The sequence below is a fragment of the Mastomys coucha genome, unplaced genomic scaffold, assembly GCF_008632895.1.
Source record: "Mastomys coucha isolate ucsf_1 unplaced genomic scaffold, UCSF_Mcou_1 pScaffold22, whole genome shotgun sequence".
Classification (NCBI taxonomy): domain Eukaryota; kingdom Metazoa; phylum Chordata; class Mammalia; order Rodentia; family Muridae; genus Mastomys; species Mastomys coucha.
In genome coordinates this window covers 127,851,813-127,857,796 of record NW_022196905.1, presented here as the reverse complement: position 1 = coordinate 127,857,796, position 5,984 = coordinate 127,851,813, and the positions used below count along the sequence as shown (strand labels likewise).

Here is a 5,984-nt window from a genome sequence, read left to right as displayed (position 1 = left end):
TTTTTTTTTTTCTTTAAAAATCTTTTTGTGGTTCATGTTTGTTTCAATTAAAAAACAAGGCCGGGTGGTGGTGGTGCATGCCTTTAATCCAGCACTTGGGAGGCAGAGGCAGGTGGATTTCTGAGTTCGAGGCCAGCCTGGTCTACAGAGTGAGTTCCAGGACAGCCAGGGCTACTCAGAGAAACCCTGTTTCAAAAAACCAAAAAACCAAAACCAAAACCAAAACAAATATATTTTATTTTTATATATTATATTTTATATATTATATTATATATATTATATATATATTATATATATTTATATATTATATTTTATTTTATATTTTATATTATATTTTATATTTTACCTCTCTCTCCCTCTCCCTCTCATCCACTCTCTCTCAGTGTATGTATATGTTTATGTGTGCCCATTCCATGGTGAATTCACAGAGATCAGAGGGTAACCTGTGGGAACCAGTACTTTCCATCCACCACGTGGGTCTTGGAATTGAACTCGGGTCACTGATCAGGCTTGGCCACAAGCTCCTTTACCAGCTGAGCCATCACTGGTCCCCATTTGTTTGTTTTGGAGATGGCCCCTAGCCAGGGCATCGTAGAATTCATGACGCTTCTGCCTCCATCTCTGTACTCCATTTTGTATGTTACTATTTCAGTAAGGATTTTTTTTTCAGATTCCAAAGAAGCCCCATTTTATTACCGAGAGCATACAAAGCTCTTTCCTTGCCGGGATAAGTCCTGATCCCCTTCTCCAGGGTGACTCCACTTCCCTATTTCCTGTTCTAGCTGTACTTCCCATGTCGGTTAAAGTGTTTGTAGAGATACCGACTCATTTGTTAAGGTTGTGCAGATTCTCAATGAACATTCTGTTTCCAATCACTTTCTTCTTTCAGATACATCGCTGCAATTCATTTCCTCTCCAGCCTGGAAGCCATAAGGAGCCCTTGATCAGTTCTTTTGGATGATTTTTTGAAATCCCGCAGGATTCCAGTGTTGTTGTATACACCACACAGAGACCTCTTCTCGTTCCAGGGATCTACCACTCTGGAAGGGGGAAGAGTAAGCCTTACAGGGGCCAATAGTGGGACACCCAGAGGGAAGCTTCTACATGCCAAGGACACCCAGCCCCATAGGCTCCTCCTTGCCACCCAAGGGAGACTGTCTGCCATTATTCTAGCCCATCCGCCTCAACAGTACAACAAACCAGCTGGAAGAATGGAGAGCTGGTGTGAATTTCAAAGACGACACAGTGTACAGTCCCAGCTGGCACTCACACGGGGGTGACAGTAAGAGAAGCCACGTCCTCTTATGGGGCACTCATTGAGGATCTTTGTCTCTGTGACCCAGAGGACCATTGGTTTGTTATATGTATATTTGGTGTGTGCGTGTATGTGGACTTGTGTATGTCTGTTTGCCTGAGTGTGGGCCTATGTATGTGTCCAGGTGCATATGTGTACTTGTGTAGGGAAGCCTCAGGTTGACATCAGGGTCCTTTTTAGATCACTTTCATTTTATTAATTGCAGGGGTGGGTCTTTCAATTGAACGGGCAGCTGCCCTACACAGCCAGTCTACCTTCCCATCTTGCTTCAAGGGCCCCATCCCTCCCTCCTGAGTGCTAGGACAGTTGAGCCACTACACTGTCCCAGCCTCTATGAGGATTATGGGGATCCGAAAATTAGGCTTCACACTGTATAGTAAACAGTTTACCCTTGGAGCCTTCTCACGGCCTTTTTTAAAAATTGAAAATCAGTGACTGAATTCAGTTTGTATAATGGCAGAATTATCTCTACTACATTCTATCAGGAATTGTAAGTATTTAGAAAGCTTTTTCTAAAAAGCCTCAATATCTGAGGATATTAATTACTTTTGCTCTTGCTAAACTTGTAGGAACAGATAGGAATCATGCTTTCAAATGAAAATGGATTTTTGGATGTGATTGAATACTTACGCAGCATGAGCAAAGCTTTGTATTCAACACCCCAGAACCACTAAAGAAAAGGAAGGGAGGAAAGAAGAAATAAATAATATAAACTGTATTTTTCACAGTTTGGGGATGGAGGAGTCTAATATTAAGGTGTTGGCTTAGCAGTTGAGTGATCACCCAGAATCTGCCAGTAGGAGTCTTGGGGGGTGTGGCTCAGCAATAGAACACTTGCCTAAAAATCCCCCATTGAATGACTGGTAGCATGACCTGCTTAGAATCTCCCTGTGAGACACTCAGGTGTGGTTCAATGGTAGATCATCTGCCTAGAGTCCCCCAGTGAGGGGCTGGGGGCGTGGCTCAGTGGTAGAGCCCCTGCCTAGAATCCCCCAGGGAGGGGCTGAGGCTGGATATTATGCAGAAGTCAACATCTGGATCTGATCTGGGACAGGAATTTCTTTATGCATCATTTTATTTACCTTCCAATGATCCTACTTTTCATTTCTTAAAATCGTAATAGTTGGCAAAGTATAGATTATTAGCATTTTATGTATTCCTGTATTCATATTTGTGTGTGCACATACATGAAAGCCAGAGGTTAATCTCAGGTGTCCTTCCTCACACGCCATCCACATTGTATTAAGACAGAATCTCTTCATTAGCTTGGAGCTTAGTAATTCCGTCAGGTTGGCTGGCCAGGGAGCCCAGGAGATGTTGTCTCTCTGCTCTGGGATTCCAATCATATTCTACAGCCCTCCCCTTTTTTTTTTATGTTTTGTACGGTTGGAAGTAGTCAGGTCCACAGCCTTGCCTGGCCAACATTTTACCAACTGGGTGATCTCCTCAGCCCTGGTTTATGGTTCTGAACCCAGATCTCTCCCATCCACTTTGCAGTGAATTTTGTCAGCTCCTGTCATCCATTCCCCCCTTTTCCCCTATCGCTTGCCTGGCTGAAAGTGCTTGTCAGATTCTGTTAAACTCAGGCCCTTCGCTCTGTTGAAACAGGCAATTGGTGGGAAGACAGCCTTCCTCAGAGGGTCGTAACTACACACAGCAAGAAGCAAAGTGGGCCCTTAGGAATATGCTCTGTGCACAGGAACCTTTTTTTCTTATGGATTCTGCCATTAACACTTAGAAGGAGTTTTACTCTGGAGAGGAATTTGTCAGGGAACAGATCTTGCTTGGAATAGATCTTGCTGAATGCTGTCACATTCCTGGGTGGTTGCCTGTCACTCCTTGGGCATTTTTCTTTCCTGAGCTCAGCTGTCCTCATCTATCTGGGGCCCTATATCCCCTTTCCATGGAGTCTGAAGATCAAACACAAGATGATTAATGACATATAAGAAAGGGAATCAGTGTCCCTAACTGGGATGACAAAAGTTCTCCCCCTGCTGCTATGATGACACACCAGGACCAAAAGCAAGTCAGGGGGAGGAAAAGGTTAATTTGACTTATGATTCCCAGTTACCATCTGTCATTGAGGGGAAGTCAAGGCAGGGATTAAAACAACTAGTTACAGCACATCAGCAGTCAAGATAAAGAGACAAATGAGTGGATTCTTGTTTGCTTAGTACTTAAAGTTCTTTATTCTCTTAAGTTGTTTAGGGACCCCCTGCCTAGGGAATTGTTCTGCCCACAGTAGACTGAACCAATGAACAGTTTAGACAATTCCCTACAGAAATGACCATAGGTGAATCTCATCTAGATAATTCCTCAATTGAGGCACCATTCTCAGAGCAGCACAGGGCATGAGACACTCCTTTTAGATGGCACCTGGCTATAGCTGCATCTCCTTCAGCTCATCTATAGCCCTTATTGATCTCATCCTTATGACCACATACTTGACATGAGGCTACTTGGAAGAAGAAGAAGGTTTTATTTGATCTTACAGTTTGAAAGCTTGAGGGGATACACCCCATCACGGCACATAAGGGGTGGCAGAAGCCAGTCAGAGTGTGTGGCTTGGATTTTTTAGATTTCAGTGGAACAAGAAACAGAGAACAGACAGAAAATGGGACTCTCAGACTTCTTCCAGGTAGACCTTACTATCTAAAGAATTCATAACCTTCTAAAACAGTGTCAACAGCTGGGGAACAGTGTTTAATTTTTAAATTTATTCTTGCTGTAGTGGAGAATGAACATAGAGCTTTGTTCACTTTAGGTAGGTACTCTATACTGAAGCCTCATCTCCAGTCCCGAATGGGGGATTCTAGGCAGGTGCTCTACCACTGAGCCATGCCCCCAGCCCCTCCCTGGGGGATTCTAGGCAGGGGCTCTACCACTGAGCTACGCCCCCAGCCACTCACTGGGGGATTCTAGGCAAGGGTTCTACCACTGAGCCACGCCCCCAGCCCCTCACTGGGGATTCTAGGCAGGGGCTCTACCACTGAGCCATGCCCCCAGCCCCTCCCTGGGGGAGTCTAGGCAGGGGTTCTACCACAGAGCCATGCCCCCAGCCCCTCCCTGGGGGATTCTAGGCAAGGGCTCTACCACTGAGCCATGCCCCAGCCCCTCACGGAGGGATTCTAGGCAGGAGCTCTACCACTGAGCCATGTCCCCCAGCCACTCACTGGGGGGGTTCTAGGCCAGTGCTCTACCATGGAGTCACACCCTAGTCCAGGAATCTATGTATAAATACAGTTTTATCATAGGAAAGATATCTTGAAAGATGCATGAGATGACATGTGTGGGGCAGACACATTACTGTCCACTTCTGGGGTATCACTATTCCATCTGAAGAATATCATTACCAGCTTTTTTCCTTGAGCTTTGTGTGTGCAGAATTTTAAAATCTGAGGTTCTATTACACAGGCCTAAGTGATTTCTTACATGATAAGCTGCATGCCTAAACACAGTTCCTGGTTCTTCTACCCTCTCTGGAGCTGGGCATGAGATAAGCAGTTCCACACTGTAGTCTAATTGGCTTTCTGAAATCACAGGAGTATCCCTGGGGCTCACTGGCCAGCCAGTATAGGCCACTTCATGAGCTTCAGGTTCACTGAGTGATCCTGTCCAAAAATAAAATAAAATAAAATAAAATAAAATAAAATAGAATGGTAGAGAGTGATTGAGGAAGACACCAGAGGTTGACTACACACACACACACACACACACACACAGGAATCACAATACTGAGTCTGCCTAGGAACTCTTCCACTGTGGGTCTGAAAAGATTCATTTTGAATAACAAAAGGCTGGCCTGTCACTCAAGAAATCCTATAAGCTTATGGGGGTGATAGGGGTCTAATGAGACAGCTTGGTCAGTAAAGTGTCTGCTGTCTGAGGTGTGAGGACCCGAGTTTGATCCCCAGAACCCAAGTAAAAAGCCAAGAGCACCAGTGAAAGCCTATAATCCCAGTGCCGGGGGTGTGGAGACAGGAGCATACCTGGACTCTACTGGCCAGCCAGTATAGGCCAGTTCATGAGCTCCAGGTTCATTGAGAGATCCTGTCCAAAAGTAAATAAAATAAAATAAAATAAAATAAAATGTGAAGAGTGATTGAAGAAGACTCCAGAGGTTGAACAACTCTCCCCCACCCCGCCACATGCCTGCATGTACATACATTGCTGCACACACATATATACACACATGCCCAGGCATGGTAATGTGTGCACACACATGTATGTGCAGGTATATGTGTGTATATATGTGTGTATATATGGAATGCCTGGAATCTCAGTACTTGGCAAGCAGAGGCGGGAAGATTGTGAGTTCCAGGCTAGTCTGAGCTACATAGTAATACCATGTCTCAAAGGGCTGGGGATAGCTCAGTGATAGAGTGATTGCCTCATATGTGCAAAGCCTGGGCTTCATTCTTCGCACAATGGAAAAGTATTTCCCCATATATATGGAATTTATATCTATATGGGATTTATATGGGATATATATAACACATATATTGGATTTATATCTATATGGAATGTGTGTATATGTATATATATATGTATATATGTGTGTGTATACACATATACTCACACACATATGGATTTTTCCATATATATTCAATACATATTACATATATGTATTCCATAGTATATACAATATATATATATGTATATATATATA

General features: G+C 43.9%; 1 pseudogene; it reads right to left on the bottom strand.

The window, feature by feature from the left end:
• Nucleotides 1–778: 778 nt before the first annotated feature.
• Nucleotides 779–1,165, bottom strand: LOC116104661 (annotated as a pseudogene).
• Nucleotides 1,166–5,984: the final 4,819 nt, after the last annotated feature.